The sequence below is a fragment of the Rhineura floridana genome, chromosome 21 (assembly GCF_030035675.1).
Source record: "Rhineura floridana isolate rRhiFlo1 chromosome 21, rRhiFlo1.hap2, whole genome shotgun sequence".
Taxonomy (NCBI): Eukaryota; Metazoa; Chordata; class Lepidosauria; order Squamata; family Rhineuridae; genus Rhineura; species Rhineura floridana.
Genome location: NC_084500.1, coordinates 7031264 through 7053516, shown reverse-complemented (window position 1 = coordinate 7053516; position 22253 = coordinate 7031264). Strand labels below are relative to the sequence as shown.

Here is a 22253-nt window from a genome sequence, read left to right as displayed (position 1 = left end):
TGGTGGGAATTGAAGTGCAGGTACATCTGGAGGCCCAAAGGTTTCCCACACCTGGACCCAATGGTCTGACTCAGTAAAAAGGTCCCAGGCTATGGACTGAAGGCACATGAGGCCAGCTCCCTGCTGAAGCTAAGCAGGGTCAGGCCTGGTCAGTGCCTGGATGGGAGACTGCCTGGGAACCATATGTAAGCCACCTTGGGTTTCTATCATGAAAAGAAAGGTGGGGTAGAAATGTAATATATAAATAAAAAGTAGCTTCTCCTGTATTACATTTCTACGAGCAAGACCCAGATTTGACTCCATGACCTGAAAAGTTTCATCTGCCAATTTCTGCTCAGCAGACCCCTGTTGAAAGGTGTCCCTCCAGATGTCGTGGGATTCAAACTCTCACCAGCCCTGGCCAGTATGGCCAATAGTCATGGATGATGGGTGTTGCAGTCTATCGGCATCTGGAGGGCACCATGTTGGCTGTTCTGGTTTAGAAATGGGCAAAGCCTTTGTTTGTTTTTCCTTGTTCAGCTAACATCCCATTTCAACAACAAAGTCATTATTGCCACTGCAAAGATTAAGAAGAAAGGCAAGGAAGCATGGTTTCTAGAGCAACATGATGTTCCATGCTTGCAAGACTTGGTTTAGGAAACAGAAAAAGGTGGTACCACATGGACAAAATGTGTGTTCTGCCACTGAGATGTTCCCTCATGCGTGATAACAGCAGACAGTGTCAGGGATTTTAGGGCTTGTAACACGTTCCTTTATAACACAGCTGGGGAACCTTTAGCCTCTCAGGATGTTGTTGGATGCCATCAGCCCCAACCAGCATGTCCAGTAGTCAGGGATGATGGGAGTTCCTGTCCAGCAACATCTGGAGTTCCCGCCCAGCAACATCTGGAGTTCCCCAGCCTGCCTTTACAAAAACATAGGAGCCTTGATGCACCAGACCAAAGGCCTATCTACTACTCCAGCACCCCAACCTCCAAAGCGGCCAATTAGATCCTCCAGAAAGCCCATCAGCTGGGCAACAAGGTGATAGTTCTGGGCCCTCCACGGTGGAGATCGCCTAACACAATAAGTTGCAAAATCAGACCAAAGGTCCAGCTTCAAGTCCAGCATCACGGGCTGTACCCGATGCTTTCCCTGACTCAAGAGTAGACGCATCAAAATTAATTGACATGACTAATTTAGGTTTATCGAGTTTAATGGGTCTACTCTGAGTAAAACCTAGCTGAATACAGCCTCCCATTTCCCACATGCAACTAGACAGATTCATCCAGGAGGCTCATAATTTTTAATTTTATATCGTCGGCAAGCAGCAGCCCTCCACATTGTTTGCCTTGGCAAACTGCACTCACAGTTATACTGCTTCTGAGCATGGAAGTTCCACTGAACTATCCCAGGATGGAGCAAAAAATAATAATACCACCACCACCCCCATTTGCAGGCTGCAAATTGGAACAAAGGGAGGGATTTTGCTGTTATTTGGAGGTGACATTACATGCACCTCTTTTTTGGGGGGAGGGGGTGAAGTTTATCGGGCTTTCCCCCCTCCCTTTTAAGTTGGTAAATACTGAAAAGTTAACAAAAAAGGAAGCCATTGTCATTGCAGTTTGCCAAACCTGGAAATTCCAAAATTCCCTTTGAAATCCCTCCTTCTCGGTGTTCACCCTCACCCCCGAATGTCAAGTCAAAATTTTTCAGTTGAGAACTTTTGGCTGAATTGTGTGGTTAATAACCACGGACAGGCCAACCCTCCTCCCAGTGGAGGCTGGTGGCTCCGGTGTCAGCTGGGCAGTGAATCCACTCCGGGTTTTAGTCTGAACTTTCAAGGAACTGGCCAAGGTGTGGATTCGCTGCCACACTGACATTAGAGCCACCAGCCTCCACCGCTGTCTCCTCTTCCTCCTCTGTGCATTTTTCTAATCTCCTTTAAGAGGGACAGTGGGCAGGCCTACACAAACCTAACAGAGCACTTCCTAAAAAAAAAAATCATATCAGGGGTGGTGTGCTTAGTTTTTCTCCCAGTTTAAACATATACACTGGACTTTGCATGATACCAACCCAATATGTTTCATAACGTCCAACTCTATACCCACCTCTATACCCTGGCTATACCCACCCAGTCTTCCTCAATAGTTCAGTCAATGATCCGTAGGCCCAATTCACATACAACACATTAAAAACACACACAGTATCTTGCCTTTCCATCTAGGTTTCCAAAATATAAAAGAACACTAATATATCACTGGCGGTGTCATCTGCAGCGTTGCGAAAACAAATTAAAAATGGACGATCCAGACTTAGCCATACTTAAAGAGTCTCCTGGCTTTACTATAAACATGACTAAGAAGTCTAGATCCAGCCCATTTGTAAATCAGCAAGAATGAAATGGAAATGGACTGCCTTCAAGCCGATCCCAACTTATGGCTACCCTATGAATAGGGTGTTCATGGTAAGTGGTATTCAGAGGGGGCTTACCATTGCCTCCCTCTGAGGCTAGTCCTTCCCAGCTGGCTAGGGCCTGCTCAGTTTGCCACAGCTGCACAAGCCAGCCCCTTCCTTGTCCGCAACTGCCAGCTGGGGGGCAACTGGGCTTCATGGAGTGTCTTGTATATGCGGTTGAGGATAAGAGATGGCACATCCACCACACATATAGATCTTAATTGTATTTGTAGTGCTTCTTTCATTTCTGATGTTTTGTTTCTTGTCTTACTATTGGAATTGGAACTGCTACAAGAGGCAGAAAAATCATGAAGTGGTCCGCCAAGACCCTCAGCAATCTTCAAGCACCCGGTGTGGGGGGGAAATTTGGGGTCCACTGCTAGGGTTGCCATATTCCAGTTCCACAAATCCGGGCAGGCTAATTTGCATATTATGCAAATTATTTGCATATTATGCAAATTAATATTTGGATTGTCCAGTTGTTTTGTTTTTGTGCCTAGGAATTACCACCAAAAACTGGGGAAAGATGTGAGAAATCTTTTTTTTAAAAGCAACATTTTCAGCCTTAAATGCCTAGACTCTAGTTCCCAACACTATGGAGTATTTATTGATTAAGAGGATTTATATCCTGCCTTTCTGCTGTTAAAAACAGAGCTCAGCACAGCTTACAAATATAATAAAAACAATAAAAATACACAATCAATATAAAAACATAATAAAAACACAAAATAGCAACAAACAAAGTAAGTCAGGGCAGCAGTACGGTTAACTGTATACGATATATTTCAAAGATGTGGTGGGTGGAGAAAAACAAGAAGCCAAAATGTTAGGAAAAGGAGTCTTTCACACCACATGCTCAGTTCTAAATACTGTTGCAGCAAGTTTTACAAGTTCCTACAGTATTCCACTGGTGCAGGCACTCAGACGTTCAAAGTATCTGTATGTTTCTTAGGTTTTATAAAAGCAGAGCTTTGCTTAACTCAAAATTTCTTCTCCCTTTGATCAACCACATCTACACAGTTTCCACCAACATACTCAAAATGAAACTGGGCCTGGAAGTGTGCAACAGCCCCACACATACCTTGCTAATTAGATTACCAATGCCAGGATGTCTTTCTTATCGACTACTCTCCTGCCCCCCCCCGGCATCATGAAAGACCCAGTCCTGGGCTCAGAAAGAAAATAAATATCTGGTCCTCTTCAAAGTATTGATAAGCCTCTTGTTTTAATTGAAATAATAATTATAAATTCTTGCTCTTATCACTAATGGGAGTTAATTATCTTGCATATGCTACTGTTGCTTCTATGGCTGTAACGGAGTGAGGTTAAAGATAAGTGAAATGCAAATAGGGGGGGAAAAACACAAAAGGCAGTATCACTTTCTTAAATGTAATACCATACCAACCACAACAAGATTCCTATGAGTAAGGCAGAAAACTCAGCGTCCCACAACCAGTCAGGATTCATAACCAAAAACCCAAATTAAAAAAATCCTAGCAGACAGTCAGCCAAGGTCACAGAAATCCCCATGCAGCACAACCTGACCTGGGGACTGCAGTTAATGCAGAATACTGCAGCACAATTGCTGACATGAGTGAGATCCTATCAGCACATAATACCTCTGCTCTGAAATCTGCATTGGTTGCTGATTTGCTACCAGGCCAAGTTCAAGCTGTGCTTTCCATGTTATGGGTGCCACATAGTACTTGTTCTGCTCTTGTAAGAAATCAGTCCTGTTAAGTGGCAGCACCTACACTTTGGAACTCCTTGCCTATTGACATTAGGCAGACACCTCTTTTCAGCACCTGCTAAAATCAGTTTTCCTGAGGCAAGCCTCTCCAGGCATGTGGAAGCTATTGTGTTTTTAAATCTGTTTTTAACTCATTGTTCGTTTTATTATTTTGAATGTTTTTAAGTATCTATCCTTAAAGCTTTTGCCAATAATTTTATTGTTTTAATTATTTCTGTAAACCGCTTTGACATTTTTTACAATAAAGCGGTATATAAATGTAAATAAAAATAAATAAATGTTGGAGTCACTGTGGCCCTTGAGTCTCTTCCCACTTTTAGGAACCAAGGAATCTGTCTTATACTGATTCACGCCATTTTGTACCATGATTTCTTAAATGCAACACCATACCAACCACAACAAGATTCCTATGAGTAAGGCAGAAAACTAAGCATCTCACAACCAGTCAGGATTCCTAACCAAAAATATGATAAATGAAGAAATATTTATATAAGCACGACTATCAAATATATTTATTATTTACACAAACTGTAAAGATATTTATAGTGCAATCCTAGGTTTATTTATTTAGAAGCAAGTCCCAGTGTATTCAGTGGGGCCTACTCAAACAGGGACAGAAATGCAACCTCAAGTGATAAGCAACATATGGGATTAGCATTGCTTTTACAAAAAGCAAGTATTGGGAAGGTTTTCAAAACACTGTCTAAGATCTGACTCCTGCACACAAGAGGAAAAGAAACTGAAATGTATATACTTACCCAATTTATGAGATTTTCAGATAAATGGGGGGGGGGAGAACCACCATTTTGTTTTCTAGACACTGCCTCAGGTCAATGAAACTGAAACAATCGTGGCTTCTCTGATTGGCTGCAATGCTGAACGGGCAGGGTTAAAGCTACGAAGTGCTATACAGTACTGTTTAAGGAAAGATTTAACAGTCGGGGGGTGGCTGACATTTTTATGTATATCTCGAGAACCGGACCACCTGGAAACTTCATTTTTTAAAAAAATTAAAGGTGAGAATCCGGGCCACCTAAGGGGCTAGCCGGGCGCTGGGTGGCATGCAAAGAATCCGGGTAAAACCCGGCTAACCGGGCAATATGGCAAGCCTATCCACTGCTCTATACTAACTGGCAGAGGCCCTCCAGGGTTGCCATAGATTGAACTCGGGACCTTCTGCCTGTGGATACTCTACTGCTGAGGCACAGTTAACCCCATATAAGCAGCATTAGCTCAGCACTGAAGACCAACGTACTCTATTTATGGGTATGCACTTATTGGTTGCATCAGATTGGATAGGGGACACTGTCTCCTCCGCAGGGTGAATAACAGTTTATAAAACCCCATGCAGCCAATGGGGGCAGCGGGGAGAGAGATCCAGAGAGGGATTATTGCAGAGTCATTTGAGAATTAAATGTTAGATATATCCCTAAATGATGGAATAAAATGTTCTCCGATAACCCTTAAGTGGCACCATCAACACCTTTAATTCATCATCTATGCTTTCAGCATTTACTTAATCCACAGGAAGGAACAGAGAACACTCACCTTCCAGCGAGTCAGACCATTAGTCCATCTTGTCCATTAGTCAGTGTGTCTGCACTGAATGGCAGCAGCTCTCCAGGGTACCAGACAAGGGTCTCTTCCAGCCCTACCAGGGGGTGCCGGGGATTGAACCCGGGACCTTCTGTGTGCAAAGCAGATGTTCTACCACTGAGCTACAACCCAGGATTGGTTAAATAGAATTTTATTCCCCCACCTGACCAAGTCAGGATCGTTCAGACCATGATATTCCCAATCTCTATGTATGGATGTGAAAGTTGGACACTGAAAAAAGCGGATAAGAGAAAAATGAACTCATTTGAAATGTGCTGGAGGAGAGCACTGTGCATACCATGGGCCGCAAAAAAGACAAATAATTGGGTGTTGGAACAAATTAAACCAGAACTATCACTAGAAGCTAAAATGATGAAACTGAGGTTATCCTACTTTGGACACATAATAAGAAGACATGATTCCCTAGAAAAGACAATAATGCTCGGAAAAACAGAAGGGAGTAGAAAAAGAGGAAGGCCAAACAAGAGATGGATTGATTCCATAAAGGAAGCCACAGACCTGAACTTACAAGATCTGAGCAGAGTGGTTCATGACAGATGCTCTTGGAGGTCGCTGATTCATAGGGTCGCCATAAGTCGAAATCGACTTGAAGGCACATAACAACAACAACAACAACACCTGACCATTCTATTACATGGCTACAGGCAAAGAGTCCCTGTTCTAGCCAGTGTCTGGAAGGGAGATCCTCTCATCCCTAGCAGGGATCTAGGGAAATCCACTCATCCCTACCTTTTTAAGACCACCTCTGTTGGCAGCTGCCATTTCATTCCTATGGAACACCCACATTTCTAAGAACCAGCTTTTCAAGTAAAAAACAAAACACCAAGACATTTCATACATTGCATGACAGATTATCTCATTCTGAAATGGAATCAGGGCCCATGGCTCAGGTATCACATGTTTTGCATACAGAAGAACCCAGATTCAATCCTTGGCATCTCCAATTAAAAGGATCAGGCAGCAGGCCATAGGAGATGTCTTGCTCCACTGAAGACTGCTGAACCACTGCCAGTCAGAGTAGGCAATATTGGGTTACATGAACAAATAGTCTGACCTGGTGTGAGGCAGCCTCCTCTCTTTCCACACTCGCAAAAGGAGAGGAGTGTGCACAACACGGGTTTGCAGGAGCAGACTTCATAGTGACTCAGCCATTGTACAAAAACTCAAGCCACAAGCTCATCAATGTGTCGAAATGGCACTTGAAAATGACCTACGGCTTTGCCAGTACTTAGCTATCTGCACACAAAGAGGGGGGGCATCCAGTCTCAGTGATGAGCTATCTAGTCATCCCATTCCAGAAGTATTAGGTGAAATCTTATATTCTAAGAGCAGTGTAGACAAGCCCGCTCCAACTAAAGTCTCTGAAAATGCTACTTGGCCAAGTAACACATTTCTTTTTCAATCTTTAGAAATAACGTAAAGCATTTTTTCTTAAATGGATAAAATTATATAATGTCACACTCCCACAAACATCCCATAAAGGCATCCTTCCCCAGCCAGGTGTGTTCCAGATATTTTGGACTGTACCTCCCATCAGCTGCAGTCAGCAAGGCCAACGAACAGGGATGATGGGAATTAGAGTCCGGCAAAAAGAAGAGAGGAGGAGACCGTAACCATAATACCAAGCAGGAAGTGAACTGGGAGAATGTTGTTAAGTCAAGACTGAAGAATACACAAGAGCCAGGAATAGAGATGGGCCAATCTGTCAAATTTCAGTTTCTCATTTTTCCAAAAATTCAGTTCTCCACATCACTTATGTGATTTTTTAAAAAAGAAAATCCTTGTGAAGATTCATGAGCATTTTAATGCAAAATTCACCTAAGGTATGTGTGTTTGTAGGGAACTTTGCCTAATCTTTTGCAAAACAATTTCCCCTAATACAGCCTTTCCCAACCTTTGCATCCTGAGATGTTGTTGGACTACAACTCCCATCAGCCCCAGCCAGCATATCCAATGGTCAGGAATAATGGGAATGGGAGTCCAGCAACTTTCAAGGACCAAAGGCTGGGAAAGGTGGCCCTAATATAACACACTGTTGTCAGTTATTTTCACCAATATATCCATTACTATGGGCACTTTAGCCAAGTATAGGCATTTCTGTACATGTCGCTGGAGAACCACATTGCAAATTCTGTACATTGGCTGGAGAACCACATTGCAAAGTTAGAAAAGTGCAAATTTTGAGGGTTTAAAGTGGTAAGGGAGGCCTCCTGTCTAGTTCATGTTGCCCAGAAACAGGGAAGAAGCGACACTGGAGCCAAGAGATGGCCGTCCCTCAGACTTCTGCTTCCCTCTTTCCTTCACCAAGTGCAATGTCAGGGAGCATTCTGTATGTAACTTAAAAGGTAATTCTGTTATTAAGTCAGCCAACCAGGGAGAGAGAGCTGTTGCTTGGCAACCAGGCAGAATGGCATGACCTTTTCTGAGGTAACAGATACTCTGATTGGCTGTGTAGTTCTGAGAGAGTCCCCTTCCCATTTGTTTTTTTAATGACTCTGCTCTGTGCAAAGCCTGAACTAAGAAAGACAAAACCTCTCTGTTTATTTCTCCTCTAATTATACTTTTTTGTTGTTCAGTTTACCCAGTAAAGTGTCATTAGGATCTTCTCTCTGGACTCCACCTGTGTTATTTAAGTGACTTTGCTAACAATTGCTACCTTTGGGCCAGTTAACCTCCTGAGCTCCAAGAACCTTTCATTAGACCTTGGTGGAAGCAGCTGCTCCACACCCAGACCTTCCCCCTTGGCTAGTCTGACTGAGTTGTAGCAACCCTGGCTCCTACAGAGGTGGCTTGGGGCCTCCTTTGAAAGCCAGTATAGTAGTAGAAACCATTCTGCCAGAGGTGACTGCTCTGAGGATCTTCACAAGGCGGCTTTCCATTCGGCCCGCTCCTCACAGCCTTTTCCTCTTTCCAACACCACTGGAATCTTATCCTCAGAATCCTATGATTCTGCCATGAAATCATTATTTTAAAGCCATAGAAGAAAGGAAAAATTGTTTTTCTTTCAACTCTGTGCTCCCAGCTGATCAACCCAAGGACAAACTGAGCACCAGCACTATTTGGAAGGCAATATTATGTGCTCTTAGTCGTAGATTAATGAATGTAATTATCTCCCATTGTGAAAGCCCATGCTGCAAGCCCTATAATTTATAGGGCGCTATAAAGTTCCAATGTGTTTTTACATCCATAAGCTGCTTAACCATAATCTAATGTATTTGCGCCCAACCCTCTTCCTAAGTGGTTTTCAGCCATGCAATGAGAATAAATCCTTCCAACCCAGCCACTCTTGCCTAGCGTTATTCAAAAGGATAAACTAACCTTTCAGTCAGGCATCAAAAAGAAAAGGGGTGCTGGAACAGAAGAACAGCATTGACTGAAATTCAGAATGACCAGCTTTTCAAAAAATTCCACAAATTTAGGGATGGAAAGATCTGTCAATATTGGTTCTCGCTGTTTCTCATTTTTCTTAAATTCTCTTCACATTTCTGTGAATTTTTGTGATTTTTGTTTTAAATCCTCATGAAAATTCTTCAGCATTTTAGGCTGCAATCCTAACCCCACTTACCTGGGAGTCAGCACTGTTGAATTCAATGGGAGTTATTTCTGAGTAGACATCTTTAGGTATGCAATTTTAACTAATGTACACATTTTTGCAAGCAATTTCACCTGATACAATGCATTCTCATATGGTTATTTTCACTAAAATATTCAGTTTAATGCACATTTCCCCTTACTGTATGCAGTTTTGTAAACATTGGTTGGTTGGGGAAGTGCATTGCAAAATTCAGATCAGTGCGAATTTCAAAAGATAGCTGTGCTGCAGTTCTCACACTGTTTCAGGAAATGAATCGGATAGATTCAGTTTAAATGTGAACTGAATAAAATTTGTTCCCCATCCCTATGTAAACTTGCACAGTTAGATATGTTCAAGCGTATTGCAATTCAAGCATCACTTCTGTGAACAGGTTTTCCCACTATTCAGATTGCCAGATAAGATTCTGGCAACTGCTTTGTGCAAAGCACAGACACCTCTTCCCCGCAAAACAACAGCTCTGATCCCTCTTCGGCATGTTTTAAAAATTTGTTATCAGCATTTGCAGGTAATATTGCATACCTGCATTAAGGGCCATAGTACAAGGGAAGGAGCCGTACCTCAGTGGTAGACAGCGGTTTGCTGGAATTCTGCCCAATTCATAGTAGCATAGAAGAGTAGAGTTGGAAGGGGCCTATAAGACTATGAAGTCCAACCCTCTCAATGCAGGAATCCAACTTAAAGCATACCCGACAGGTGGCTGTCCAGCTGCCTCTTGAAGGCCTCCAGTGTTGGAGAGCCCACCACCTCTCTAGGTCATTGGTTCCATTTTGTCCCGCTCTAACAGTTAGGAAGTTTATTCTGATGTTTAGCTGAAATTTGGCTTCCTATACCTTCAGCCCATTATTCCACATCCTGTGCTCTGGGATGATTGAAAAGAGATCCCAGCCCTCCTCTATGTGACAACCTTTCATGTAGCTGAAGAGTGCTATCATATCTCCCCTCAGTCTTCTCTTCTCCAGGCGAAACATGCCCGGTTCTTTCAGTCTCTCCTCATAGGGCTTTATTTCCAGTCCCCTGTTCATCCTTGCTGCCCTCCTCTGAGCCTGTTCCAGTTTGTCTGCATCCACAAAGTGCAGCATCCAGAACCTGCACACAGGACTCAAGATGAGGCCTAACCAGTGCCAAACAAAGAGCAACAAGTACTTCAATTCGGTTTTGTTACCAAACTTTCCATTAATTTGCTTATTCTCCATCACTGCAGATCAGATTTTTATGTAGCAATTTCCTCCTCTAAAATATCAATATTAAGAACAATCATTTTATCATTCTATGATTCTGTCAATATTCCCTTTCACTTATTGACACTTCCTTTAAAAAGACTGATATTAATATCAGTAATTTTTGTGAGGGGAAAACACATTGGTGCAAGCAGCAGGTAGTGGACAAAGAACCCACTCAAATTGATACCAGCCTGTTAGGTCAACTGAATGCTTTTGGACCAGCACCACCCAGCGGATTCGATCCCTAGTGGCAGAGCAGGTGCCTTGCATGCAGAAGGTCCCAATCCCCAGCATCTCCAGGTAGGGCTAGAAAATACTCCCTGTCTGAAACTCTGGAATCCACTGCCAGTCAGTGTGGACAGCACTGAACTAGATGGACCAAGGCTCTGACTCATTATAAAGCAGCTTCCTATAACCCTGTTTATTATTAGCCTTTGACACCGGTGTCTCAAGGCAACATACAATAAGCTAAAATATTGTTTAATACAGAAAATAGCAGCAATTATTAAAAAAAACCAACTAGACACCTTTGCAGAGACTCGCTCATCCAGCTGGGAAGGCTTCTCAGACTTTGCTGTTGGTAGAAGTGTGCAACTGCAACGCCTTCTTGCAAAAAAAAATAAAAATCTGCTGCAAGCAAAGGGGAGAAGGTCTCAGCAGAGAGGGAAACTTCTTCCCCTTTCAAACATTCAAAAAGTGGGAGGTGTTTGTGCAGAGCCCGATTCCTCCCCACACACACACTTGAAAAAAAATCTGATCTGTGATCATAAGTGTTTTGCAATACTCTCATCTCCCACCCCCAAATAATCATCCGAAGTACTTGCATTTGAGACACTCGCTTCAAATAAAACCTCCATTAAATATTATTTGCTTCCTCCTCCAAATTATCTTAAAAGCAAATCTTCTCCATGCCGGAACACAAGGCCATTATATGGCCGGATTGCCTGCAGAAGAACTACAGACTAGGCTAAAAAGCTCACTGAAGATAAATTAAAAGCCCAGCCAATAAATAATGAATACATATTTTTCCAGCTGAAAATGAAGCTTCCATGGGTAGAAGTGGTATGATTAGGATTCAGTCGAGAGTGGCGCCACTTGCTTGGAAGGAATAGTCCCTTCTTCATCAGGTCAGGAACGTGACAGGGTTTTGTTTCCTTATGTAGCCTAGTGCTATGTATGCAGGGCCGGTGCCAGAGAGTGGCCAGGTTGGGCCATGGCCGAGATCACTTGTGCGCCAGAGGGGCCCCTCCTTAGGGTGGGAGGGTGGTGCTCCTTTTCCAAGATCTGTGGCAGTGTCGAGTCTTGCAACCTGACCTGCTGTGGATTGCGAATAAGGAGCTCCCAGCCCTCCCCCAATACAGACAGCACGGGCTTTAATCAGCCCAAGTGCATGCCCCACCTACGTCTCCCTTAAGTGTGAATGCCATGCATGCTGTGTGCACATGCTTGCTGTGACCCACAATGGCAGCTGACGCCCCTGCTGCCATCTTCGTTGATGGCAGGCATGTGTGCTACATTCGCACATCATTCACACAACACAAGAGGTAGGTGGGGCACACAGGCAGGCTTATTAGCCCCGTGCTGCCTGTATCGGGGTGTGTATGTTGGGCTATGGCGCCGTGGGCCCAGGGCAGGCTGGTGCGCAAGGGCACAGTCATGCCTGGCACTGGCTCTGTATGTATAATTAGGGAAGAATGGATCACTCCGTTTTTAGTCTACATCAATTTTATTGGGAGGTTGATATATATTGCAGTAAAGTGCAGATATGAGTACTCAGATAAGACTGCTAGTTCAAAAAATAAAGAAACTTGTAAGATTTATTACTAACTGGGAAATAAAATTATTCCAACTACAGGCATACATGTGGCCATTGTAGAGACATGTGGCTAGCACGCACACACACTCTCACTGACTGGTTAGAAACAAGAAGGAAGGAAGTAAAGCCTGAAAAAAACCCAGGTTGTTACTAAAGAAGGAATCAGCGAGGGAGAATAGATTATATTTCTGTCTATTGCCTCCCACTGGTTCAGGTTGCTTGTGACAAGTCTTGGTGCTTTACCCCCAACAAATTTAACACAGTCTTTAAGGAGCCTGACCTATTTCTGCATTCATTTGGATTGTACGTTGCTTGCTAAAATCAAGTAAAAGCCAACAATTTATCCACTTGCATTTTATCTTGTTAAACTGTTTTGAAGAATTATTTGTATAAGGGGTTAACAAATCTTAATGCTAATAATTATAATTTGCAATAAAAACCTACACAAAAATTTGCATTTAAATCCAAATTTCAGCATACACATTATTTATCAATGACATTTACCTTCCTCCATGGGCACAGCAGCGAGAAAACAAACTATCTGAAACCAATTGCAATACAGATACAAAGTGGCAAACATCTCCATTTAAAAGACTTGTTGAAAAAGGAAGGCCTTCAGTAGGGACTGAAAGGACAACGGAAACGGCACCTGTTCAAATTTTTAATGGGAGGAAATTCCAAAAAGTAGATGCCACCACACTAAAGGCCTGATTCCTATATTGTGTGGAAAGAGACTCCAGATAAGATGGCATCTGCAGGAAGCTCTTTCTGGAATATACACACACACACACCCCCACACATATATATACATACATATATATACATATATGTACATATAATGAATAGATTATCTCCTAAAATATGCCACTTTTTTAAAGCCAATAACTGCATCACAACTCTCTGAGAAGGGCAAAATCTAAAGGATAATTTTGCTGCACACATCTCTCAGGGAGGTGCAGATCGGGTCAGTTTGCATCAGAATTCACAGAAATAAAATAACTGTGACTAGCCAAGAAGGAAGACACAGTTCGATAGGCAAACAGCTAAGCAAAAAAGCCCTGAGGTTTCTCTGACCAAACGAAGGTGGCCTCGTCATTTTCAGCAGCGCACTGCTGAATTAGTTTTACCTTTTACGATGGATCACTGGTCCTTTGTTGTCTTGACATTTAGGGTTTTTCTTCACAAGGAGAAAAGGCGGGGGGGGCACAGAGGTCAAGAGTGGACAAGAACCAAACATAGGCTTATTATATTATTGGATAGAGCGCCAAGAAATGGGGGTGCCACAGCATCCGATTGTCCTCATGCTCAACCTATATTCTGAACAAGAGGCTACTGTAAGGACAGAATATGGAGAAACCGATTGGATCCCAATTGGAAAGGGTGTCTATTTGTTTAATCTATATGCAGAACATATCAAATGGAAAGTGGGACTGGACCAAGATGAAGGAGGTGTGAAAATTGGAGGAAGAAATATCAATAATTTAAGATATGCAGACGATACCATAGTACTAGCAGAAACCAGTAATGATGTGTAACGAATGCTGATGAAAGTTAAAGAGGAAAGCACAAAAGGAGGACTACAGCTGGACGTCAAGAAGACTAGAATCATAGAATCTTAGAGTTGGAAGGGGCCTTCTAGGCCATCGAGTCCAACCCCCTGTTCACAGCAGGAAATCCACAGCTAGAGCATCTCCCGCAGATAGCTGTCCAGCCTCTGCTTGAAGACATCCAGCAAAGGGAACCCCACCACCTCCCTAGGCAGTCGGTTCCATTGCCAAACTGCCCTTACTGTCAAGAAGTTCCTTCTAATGTCCAATCTGAATCTACGCTCCTGCAACTTAAAACCATTAGACCTAGTCCTACCCTCTGGGGCAGCAGAGAACAAATCTGTACCCTCCTCTATGTGACAGCCCTTCAGGTACTTAAAGAGTGCAATCATGTCACCCCTCAGCCTTCTCTTCACCAGACTGAACATGCCAAGTTCCTTCAACCTTTCTTCATAAGACTTGGTCTCCATAACGGCTATCATCCTCGTCGCCCTCTTCTGAACCCACTCTAACTTGTCTATATCTTTCTTAAAATGAGGCGCCCAGAACTGAACGCAGTATTCCAGATGAGGCCTGACTAATACAGAATATAGTGGGACTATTACTTCCCTCAACCTGGAAACTATACCTCTGTTTATGGAGCCCAAAACCGCATTTGCCTTTTTTGCCACAGCATCACACTGCTGGGTCATGTTCAACTTGCAATCCACTACAATTCCAAGGTCCTTCTCACACGCACTACTGCTAAGCCGGGTATTTCCCATCCTGTACTCGTGCATTTTGTTTTTGTGGCCTAAATGCAGAATCCTGCATTTGTCTTTATTGTATTTCATTTTATTAATTTCAGCCCAATTTTCTAGTCTATCCAGGTCCCTTTGGATTTTGTTCCTGTCTTCCATTGTGTTAGCTATCCCTCCCAGTTTTGTATCATCCGCAAACTTCATAAGGCTTCCCTCCACCCCATCGTCTAAGTCATTGATAAAAATGTTGAAGAGTATTGGCCCCAGGACAGAACCCTGTGGCACTCCACTCGAGACCTCCTTCCAGTCCGAAGCAGAGCCACCGACGACCACTCTTTGAGTACGGTTTTCCAACCAGTTGTGAATCCACCTGACAGTGTTTCCATGTAGTCCGCATTTGACTAGTTTGCTAATCAAAAGGTCGTGGGGGACTTTGTCAAACGCTTTGCTGAAATCTAGATAGATGACATCTACAGCATTTCCGCCATCTACTAAGCCAGTGACACGATCAAAAAAAGAGATGAGATTAGTTTAACAGGATTTTTTCTTGACAAACCCATGCTGGCTCCTTCTAATCACAGCATTGTCATCAAGATAGTTGCCAATGGACTCTTTTATTATCCGTTCTAATATCTTTCCCGGTATTGAAGTCAGACTGACCGGCCTGTAATTCCCCGGATCTTTTTTACCCTTTTTAAAGAGCGGGACGACGTTTGCCCGTCTCCAATCCTCCGGCACCTCTCCCGTTCTCCATGATTTCTCAAAGACGATGGCAAGAGGTTCTGAGAGTACATCCACAAGTTCCTTCAATACTCTGGGATGCAGTTCATCAGGCCCTGGAGATTTGAACTCATTTAGGTTAACGAGGTATTTCCTGACTATCTCCTTATCAATCTCGAACTGCAATCCCGACCCCTTACTGAGATTGCCACTGATGCAAGGTTGTACACTGTTCCCTTTTTGGGAGAAAACGGAGGCAAAATAGGCGTTGAGCAGTTCTGCTTTTTCCTCGTTAACTGTCAACATTTTGCCATCCTCATTGAGCAGCAGTCCCACCATTTCCTTGGTCTTTATCTTGCTTCGAACATATCTAAAAAAACCCTTTTTGTTGTTCCTCGCTTCCCTCGCCAGCCTCAGCTCATTCTGGGTTTTAGCTTTCCTTACGCTATTCCTGCAAGCCTGAGCCGCTCATCGGTACTCTTCCTTGGTGATGCGTCCTTCCTTCCATTCTTTATACATGCTCTTTTTTACTTTTACCTCCTCCACCAGTCTTCCGTGTAGCCACATTGGCTTTTTCCAATGTCTTCCATTTTTCTTCCTCTTTGGAATTGTTTGCGATTGCGCTTTTTGTAATACGGTCTTCATGAACTCCCACGCTTCTTGGGCTCCTTTTTTCTTTAGTCTATCTAGCCACGGGATCCTACCCATCATTTCCCTGAGCTTGCTAAAATCGGCTTTCCTGAAATCCAAGGTCCATGTTTGACTATATTCTGCTTTGGCTTTCCCCAGAATCCTGAATTCCAGCATTACGTGGTCAGTTTCCCCCAAGGTACCAACCACTTTAATTCCCATGACCAATTCGTCCGTGTTAGTTAAGATCAGGTCCAGGATTGCCGATCCCCTTGTTCCTTCTTCTACTTTTTGAAAGAGGAAATTATCAGCAAGGCCCATCAGGAATTTGTTGGAGGCTTTGTGCTTCGCAGAGTTTGTCTCCCAGCAGATATCCGGGTAGTTGAAGTCCCCCATCACTACTACTTCTTGCCTCCTTGAGATTTCAGAGATTTGTTTGAGAAAGGCCTCATCTACCAACTCTTCTTGGCCAGGGGGTCTGTAGTAGACACCTACTACCATGTCAGTTTTATTTGTTTCTCCATTTATTTTTACCCAAATGGTCTCTACCGGACCCCTTTGTTCGCTCTCTCGGATTTCCATAGAGGTGTGTTTGTCTTTGATGTATAACGCTACTCCCCCTCTTTTTCTGTTGCTTCTACTCTTTCTGTAGAGTTTATATCCTTGAATGGCTATATTCCAATCATGGGAGTCATCTCACCAAGTCTCTGTTGTCCCTATGAAGTCATATTTGCCTTGATGCACTAAGACTTCAAGCTCCCCTTGCTTATTTCCCAAGCTCCACGCGTTGGTATATAGACACCCGAAGTCTCTTTTGTCCTGATTCGATTTCTCCATTAATATAACGTGAGCTTTGCTGTGCATCCCTTTCTCTCTCCCAGTGTCTGCTGTACCCTTCAAATCCTTGCGTTTACAACCCACTGTCTTTGGTTTTTTTTATAATTTTTATTCAAAATTTCAAAAAACAAAACAGAACAAAACAAAACAAAACAAATTAATAACTAATACAATAAAATAAAATGTTGACTTCCGATTTGTCGCAGATCAGTTATAAATCTATAATATATAACAAACCTGTCTCTTAATGTATTACAAAATCACTTTCCTCCAGTAGTTATCTTAATTAATAATCAAATCTCATTAACATTACTTTATTCTTTCCGCAAAAAGTCAAAGAGAGGCTTCCACTCCTTGAGAAATATATCCATCGATTTTTCTCCAAATAAACATGTCAATTAATCCATCTTATCAAGTCTGCTAGATCCAGTAGTTTCAATAGCCATTCTCAGTGTTAATTCCATCTTCCATCTCCATCCTTGCACCCATAATAATCTTGCTGTCATAGTCATAGTCATATAATAAAAGTCTGATAGGAATTTCTTTCATCACAAATATTTCCTTGCCATCAATTCCGAATGTACCACTGCAATGTTGTTGTAAAGCTGCATCTCTGCTCCTCCTTTCCACAGAATGCACCATCACATCTCCCGAGAATTTTTCCATTGTCACACATCTGGAATTAATTCTGTAAACTTTCTCCATTTCAAGTTCCATCAAATCCTTCCAATCCAGGAATTTTTTTGAAACGTTGATATCTTTATCTCTAATCTCTTCACCAATTCCTTCAAGGACAGTGCTGAATTCCAAACAGTGATATTTGTCTCCAGGATCCATCACAGCCATAAAATCCAAATCTTTTTCCAAGTCCATAGTTGATATATCTATTCCAATCTCCAGGGCTTGAACCTTTCCTTTAATTTTTCTTTCATCTTCTTTTATTTGTCCAGCCATATCTTTGGTCTCATCCACCTCCCCTCTCACAGAATCCTGAATTTCCTTCAGCTCCTGTCTCATTTTGCCAAATTCACTTTTCATCTCTTGTCTGCTCTGTCTCAGCTCCTGTCTCACCAGCTTAATCTCATTCATTATTTTCTGAAACATATCTAGATAGAGAACCCCTTCCTGTACATCCAGGGTCTCAGCCACCTTCTTGATTGTCATTCTTAACTATTCCCAAGCAAAGAACAGTTTATTTCTTTTTCCAGTCACAAAGGAGTTAATCCTCCAAGCCTGCTGACATCACCCTCTAGACAGCACAAACCACCTTATCTCTTATGTGTCCAAAAGTGCAAAACAAATTTAGTTCACAGCATCCAAAAAATTAGTGGCATAAAAAGCAAGCAGATTCGTCAAAAAAAAAAAGTAAACCAGAAAAAATAGTCTCAAATGTCATAAAATCAGATTTCCTCTTTAGATTAGTTGCCCCTCATCCGTTTATATCTTTAGAATGCTCAATTCCATGCCAGCTTTTTGCAATAAAAAACAAAGATAGGCTATTTCAATTTTCTTCCTCCTTAATTCCGTGTATATGAGAGAAAGTTATAACTCACCCAGGGATTCTTTGTTGCTGATCCTTTAACAAATCTCTTTTACTGTAACGATAACAAAATGATAAGAGTAGATAGAAGAATGCTTGCCTGTTAGAATACATTTTTCTTTAAAGAAAAAAAAAGTCTTGCTTAATCAGTTTGAGCTTGCTTGAAATTCCCTGGCTCCGTCCGACGTTGCTGGCAGGTCCTTCGTTCCTAATGAATTCAAGTCCCCCAACAAACACAATGAAGCTTGTGGATAATCTCTTCGTTTCTCCCTTGCCTGGGAGAAAGTTTTTACCAGTCAAAAAAAACCTTTTGGCTGGTTTTAAAACTGAAAAACTTCCTCTGAGACGAGAGCTCGTCTCAGAGGCAGGCACAAGCTAAGCAATCCTTCCCGGAAGTCACAACCCGCTGTCTTTGGATCGGTAGTTAAGCTATCATCTCCATCCCCCAGAGACTTTAGTTTAAAGCCCTCTTGATGAGTTTTGCCATACTTCTGCCAAAGAGATTCTTCCCAGTCCTCGTGAGGTGCAGCCCATCTCTTGCCAACAGTCCCCCCTCCAAGAAGCTTAGACCATGGTCCCAGAATCCAAACCTCTCCCGTCAACACCATCTGTGTAACCAGTCGTTGACCTGCAGTATCTTCCTTTCCCTTTGCAGTCCAATATCCTTCACGGGAAGAATTGACGAGAAGACCACCTGTGCCCCCACAGAAGATTTATGCAGCTTTCAAGTTGACAACGAGGATACTGAACCTGTCAATACCTTCGCACAGTCATTAACCAAAAGAGACACAATAGTCAAGAAATCAGAAGAAGGCTAGGACTGGGGAGAGCAGCTATGAGAGAACTAGAAAAGGTCCTCAAATGCAAAGATGCATCACTGAACACTAAAGTCAAGGTCATTCAGACCATGGTTAAGGTGTGGGACTATGACCTGGGAGACCAGGGTTCGAATCCCCACACAGCCATGAAGCTCACTGGGTGACCTTGGGCCAGTCACTGCCTCTCAGCCTTCGAGGAAGGCAATGGTAAACCCCCTCTGAATACTGCTTACCATGAAAACCCTATTTATAGGGTTGCCATAAGTCGGGATCGTCTTGAAGACAGTCTATTTCGTTTTTTCATGTATGGATGGGAAAGTTGGACAGTGAAAAAAGCAGATAAAAGAAAAATCAACTCATTGGAAATGTGGTGTTGGAGGAGAGCTTTGCACATACCACGGACTGTGAAAAAGACAAATAATTAGGTGTTAGAACAAATTAAACCAGAACTATCACTAGAAGCTAAAATGATGAAACTGAGGTTATCATACTTTAGAAACATCATGAGAAGATATGATTCACTAGAAAAGACAACAATGCTGGGAAAAACTGAAAGAAGTAGAAAAAAGGAAGATCAAACAAGAGATGGATCGATTCCATAAAGGAAGCCACAGACCTGAACTTACAAGATCTGAAAATGGAAATGGACTGCCTTCAAGTCGATTCCGACTTACAGCGACCCTATGAATAGGGTTTTCATGGTAAGCAGTATTCAGAGGGGGTTTACCATTGCCTTCCTGAACAGGGTGGATTATAACAGATGCTATTGGAGATCGCTGTTTCATAGGGTCACCAAAAGTCTGAATTGACTTGAAGGCACATAACAGCAACAAAGAGCGCCATCATTTTAAACTGAATCTTATGTGTATTTTATAGTGTATTTTAACAGTATTGCATTATTGTTGTATTTTGGTGTAGTTTGGTTCCTTGCTTGTTTGTTTGTTTTTTGATTCTGTTATATCTATTGTATTTATATATTGTGCTTGTTTTATTTCTGATGTACACCGCCCAGAGAGCCTTTTAGGCTTAGGGCGGTATATAAATAAAATAAAATAAAATAAAATAAAATAAATCTGCATGCACAGGTCTTTGAGAGACTAGCAGGCAGAGCACCTGCTTTGCATTCAGAAGGTCCAGGCTCCATCCTCAGTGGCATCTTCAGGCAAAACTCTGCCTGAAACCCTGACACAGCCACTGCCAGTCAGTGTAGGCCATCCAGAGCTAGACAGACCAACGGGTCCGATTCAGTATAAGGCAACTTCCTATATTGCTGCCCAAGAAGAGAACCTTGTGTTGAAACAATTCACAGCGCGAGCCTGCAAGTCTACTCAGAGTGGACGAGGGTCCATTGGGCATTGGCCTACCAACCTCAGTCTGCCCTCAGCCAGCCAGCCAGCACAGCCCGCCTTCTTACTTATAACCTGTCCATGAGCCGGCACTGACTGCCAGCTTCCTCCCCTTAATCTCAGGGTTGTCTTTGTAGAACTCATCAGGCAGAAGGATGATGGGGACAGATCTAGAATGAGTTGACTCTGCCCATTTGCTTTGTCTCCACCTACTGTTGGGCCCCCTGCCTTCCGCCCCACCAGCCCCAATGGGCGCCCCCACCGCTATCTATTCAGAAATCATCCCTGATGAGGTCAAGGGCATTTGCATAGGTCCTAAATGGACCTCTAAATGGAAGGCCAAGCTAGCACCAGCAGCTGTTTCAGAGGCCAATGTGATGCCCTCCAGATCCTGTTGAGCTGCAACCCCCATCGTCCCTAACTATTGGACCATGCTGCCTGGAGCTGATCGGAGTCAGAGACCAACACCTTCTGGAGGGTGCCACATTGGCTAGCATCAAATAGTTTACAGTTAATACAGTGCAATATGGAAGAGGGGGAAGACAGAAGGCAGCTTCTGGAGGGCAAAAGGGTCCCCACACCTGGGCAACATGAACTTAGGCTTAATTTCACTAGGGCTTGCGGCAGGGATGGAGAACCTGTGCCCCTCCCCAGATGTTGCTGGACTCTAGCTCCCATCAGCCCCAGGCAGCACAGACAATGGTCCAGAGATGAAGAGAACTGTGGTGCAGCAACATCTGGAGGGCTTACATAGGATCATAGAATAATAGAGTTGGAAAGGGCCTACAAGGCCATTGAGTCCAACCCTCTGCTCAATGCAGGAATCCAAGTCAAAGCATTACCGACAGATGGCTGTCCAGCTGCCTCTTGAAGGCCTCCAGTGTCGGAGAGCCCACTACCTCTGTAGGTCATTGGCTCCATTGTCGTATGGCTCTAACAGTTAGGAAGTTTTTCCTGAAGTCCAGTCAGAATCTGGCTTCCTGCAACTTGAGCCCATTATTCTGTGTCCCGCACTCTGGGACGATCAAGAAGAGATCCTGTCCCTCCTCTGTGTGACAACCTCTCATGTACTTGAAGAGTGCTATCCTATCTCCCCTCAGTCTTCTCTTGTCCAGGCTAAACATGCCCAGTTCTTTCAGTCTCTCCTCATAGGGCTTTGTTTCCAGTCCGACAGATGGCTGTCCAGCTGTCTCTTGAATGTCTCCAGTGTCAGAGAGCCTACTACCTCTCTAGGTCATTGGTTCCATTGTTGTATGGCTCTAACAGTTAGGACTGGCCATCTTTGATCTGCTGACACTGCCTGTAGGCATGTGCAGCTGGGTGCAGGGTGGGGTAGAGGTTAGAGCACTAGAGTAGGACCTGGAAGACCAGGTTCAAATCCCCAATTCAGCCATGAAGCTCACTAGGTGGCCAATCACTGTCTCTCAGCCTAACCTACCTCACAGGGTTGTTGTGAGGATAGAAATGGAGAGGGGGAGCGTCATGTACACTGCCTTGAGCTCCTTGGCAACCACAGAGAGGATCTCCACTGCTGCCATTTTAAAGAAAAGGAAAGACTCACAGACTTGGGAATAACAAAAATTAAATGTCTTCTTATGTTCATTCCCAAACAGTCATCAAGGGTAGGCCTATATACAGCAT

General features: G+C 43.2%; 1 protein-coding gene across 6 annotated transcripts in view; it reads right to left on the bottom strand.

Moving 5' to 3' along the window:
• The window catches only part of AUTS2 (activator of transcription and developmental regulator AUTS2), a 934700-nt gene that overhangs the window by 797483 nt on the left and 114964 nt on the right, over positions 1-22253 (bottom strand). The window lies entirely within an intron of this gene.